We start from the raw sequence: 3,966 nt of genomic DNA, 5'->3' as shown, positions 1-3,966 counted from the left end.
TAGATCTGATCCAGTTCAATTCTGATGCTGCTCTGCAGGATGACCATTAGAAGCCTAACCCTGAATGTGCTTCTACTTGAAGTAGGCTTCATTCCAAAACAGAGCTGATAAATCTGTCATTGTGTGCACTGCTGCCGACTCAGCTGGCAACTCTAATTTGTGCACATCTCGTCAGACTAGTGTACAAAATCCAAGAACATTGGTGACTGTTGGAGTTGAACAGCAAGGTCGTCGTCCACCCAAGGTAGAGGCATTCCTTCTGGAACTTAAGGTCGCCATACGCAGCCAGTAAAGTGGGAAGCAGAGTGTTTTAATGAATAAAATCAGCTTGCCGCAGCCACTAAGACGACATCCAGGTTAGTCTCCATAGGCATTCCTTACCCTGTGAGTGAAAAATTAGGACGATATGACGTCGCCCTTAATATTTGACTTTCAAAAGGGATATGAGGTTGGTAGGATATGCAACATGGGGAGAACTACGCATTGTCTACGCTAAAGCTGAATTGTAGGTGCTTTTATATCATGGTTAGGGGAATGACCCCCAATTTAAACTTTTGATTATTCGGTTCATTTAGACGCCTCCACTCGAAGGGGGATCGTTTCTCTGACCTTTGATGTTACTGACAGAGTAGTTGCGACCCCAAGTATTCATCTACCACGCGTAGGTGACCTTATCCTATAAAATATGGATCATAAGAGCCAAGCAATCAAATATTCGGTTTTCTCCTGTGAATTACGGGATGAACTTTTGTTCAGATCAGGTGCAGCTGCTGCATGTTGGGTTGACACAGCTTAGGTCATGTTAACATGAACAGTAAAATATGGAAGATAACCAAATAAATTTCCGCGTATTTTCGTCGTCATAAAATATAAATGTGGAACTGGCTCAATATACGGTATGGTTTTTCTTGAGCGAGTATAGACCTGAAAACTCACTTTTAACAGACGCCTCGTCCCCAGAAAAAAAAATGCTATCTATTTCCATGTAAATTGCCTCTGAGTTGGCCATTCTATCCCGCTTAAGATTGTCAAATGTCATAGATAGCCACCGCTTGGAACAAATAAAGGGGATGTGAATGTGATAGCATCTCTCCCATTCCAAAGTGAAGTCTAAAGTTTGTATTACGAGGCATGATATCGGGCAATGTCTTCCTAGCAAATGATTGAGTTGTCACACTTGTTTATGAAAAGGAATTTTTTTCTTGAAATTCATTGATTTGTTACGGGTCAGTCTTAAGTGTAATCATACCATCTTCAAAAAAGAATTCGTTGTCATAAATGGCGTTTCGGATTTACCATTAACACAAATTAAACCAAGTCTACCACGTATGATGTGGTGCTTGGTGCAACCCCAAGCTTGCTATATCATAAGTGATTGAAGCGTGTACTTTAACAGCTGTCAGTTAGCTACCCCAAATTTTTGTCCACTTAGTATACAACAGAGTGATTCAGAATTGAATGACCTATCAATGATTTCGGAACTGAGGTTTTTACGAGACGGACTCCAGTAAATCCACATTCTAACTTGATTTGATGCAACTCTGCATTCGTTGCACACCCAGAAGCTCTTGCGATTTAAATTTGTATGTGGTAGTAGGCAAATATTTTGCAGATTATCTTGAAATAATGAAAGACCAATAGATAATACCTAGGCAAAATCCCGATACGCAGAGATACCTGGAGAGTAAGTAATAATTATCTATATTTTCTTTTCGCAACTCGGAATGCGAAACAAATTTTATGTTGGAAGATGGATTTGGAGTTATCAACAGTTAACACTGTTGATAAAGATGGCGTAAATTAATCATATTTTTCTGTCCGTGTGTTGGCTTTTGCAGACTACCATAGCGAAGGCCTCAATTTTGACACCAATGATGTAATCTGCCAAAGACTGCCTACTTGATACATTTAAGTAAGCATTTTACATTGTCCCTCATTTCATGGTGCCAAACTATAAGCTTGGGTAATTTTAACCTTTTATTAAAAATGCAGTTTTTGCCACTGATCCAGGAAGATGTCTGCTACACTTAATTTCTCGTTTTTGCACTTAATTCCAAACTGATATATAGTTGCTTTTACTTATTTATTAGCGAAACAGTCAATTTCGGAAGAATACAGGACTTCACCTTCCCTTTGTGTCATCATAATAATCAACAAAAACATCTTAATCGGCATCTAATGGCACCCATCATTTTAAAGGTAAGCCAGATTCTTCTCCTTCGTAAAAGTTATAGGAGCTAGAAATTGGCAATGTTAGTGTTGGCCCTCCTAGTGCGTTAGACTGACCGGGCACTAGAGTCGAAGAGTTTCTCCTACACTCTAGGGAAGCACATGATCCAGTTAAAAATGGAAAGGTTGGATTTTTCTTCGAAGGTGAATTTGCTAGTTTGGCATGACTTAAGCAAATGGTTATGATCACTACTATCTATTTGATAAGTAGACCCTATTTAGCATCACTTCGGGATAATGACTCTCCCTCTTACTTAGACATGTTATCCTAAAAAAGGTCCCAAAATGCATGCAAAAGTAGGAAATTAGCGGTGTAGATGAAGGGAATGGTTTTGCGCTGCTCTCAAGGGTGGACACTACCGTTCGTGCGACCTTTTCTGTTGTCAAAGAAAATATAAGAGACACCAAGCAAGAATAGCAGTACATAGAGCCAAAAATCTGAATAAAAAATCCAAACAAATGTTCAAAGTAATGAAAGTAGGAGATTAGGTACTAAAAAATAAATGATGACAACCAACACAGAAGAATCATTTAGTTCTACAAAATGAATAAAATAGTTAATGTTACACTGATAATCAAATAAGGGAAGATGGGAGGAAGAAGAGAAGGACTTAAGTGAGTGCGGTTTACTGATGATACAGCCGGCCCTTGTCTATCAAAGTTATGACCTAGCGCCACCTTCGCTTACTGACTTCATGGTTGCTGTGGTCTCTACACAAGAATTGGTAGAGAGAAGCACTGACAAAGCGGGAAATAGTCAGTGATCACCCATTCGGTCCTTGACGTCATAAAACAGTAATAAAGAACTAGTGAGAAAGGCCAAAATGATAATTAAGAGAAAGAGAGAGTTGGAAATCGAATGCGATGTGAGAACAGGACAAGAACTGGCTGCCTCACGTGAGTGAGTGTGATGCATTGATGATACAACTGATCCATGTCTATCAGTGGTATGATCAAGCACCACACTCACTCACTCCACATCTTTCGCGGTTCCGGCAGGACAATTGGTAAATTTAGGTACAAGTTGGGATGTGTACAATGATTAACCATATCAATTGCAGGTCGTGAGAGAATACTAGAGATCCGGGAGGGAGGAGTGTGAGATTTAGAGCACAAAAGATGGGTTTCGGAGACGGATACGAAAAGCAGTGTGGTCCGAATGCAGTATTCTCCGGTAAGTGAGTGTGGAGCGCTGATGGCAACACTACAAATTGTCTGTCAGTGCAGTAATTAAGCCCCACATTCGAGTGCCGACTTTATATGAGCCGTGATCTTCCTGCCAGGAATTCAGAAGTCCATCACCGAAACATTGACTCTAATGTCATCAAAAATATCTTGTCTAAGCATATTTTCTGCTAGGTAGCAACTTTTAATGCACAATTCTTAATTTTGCCTAGGCTACTAACATTTCGCTTCACTTACCTCCATTTCTGAGTCGCACGGTGCCATTCAGTAGACATACTTTATCCGTTCCGTTGAGTCGTCATCGGTTAATAATGTTATTCGACCTGATTCAGCATTTTATAATCTCACTCCTCCAGTAATCTATTAGTTCGCTGTTTCTATTTCGACTTGGCTTTACTTGATTGGCTACTACTGCCGAATGTTTCTGCTTATTGGTCGACCTTGTTGTCTGTTTCATCAACTTATCCTGTATCGTCTTTTCTCCTCCGTAATCACGATTCGAATAGCGCTTATATCGAATTGGCATTATTATCTCGATTCCTATTAGTAGGC

This window comes from Echinococcus granulosus (assembly GCF_000524195.1).
Source record: "Echinococcus granulosus chromosome Unknown EG_S00203, whole genome shotgun sequence".
Taxonomy (NCBI): Eukaryota; Metazoa; Platyhelminthes; class Cestoda; order Cyclophyllidea; family Taeniidae; genus Echinococcus; species Echinococcus granulosus.
The sequence above is the reverse complement of the archived record's forward strand: the minus strand, read 5'-3'. Positions refer to the sequence as shown.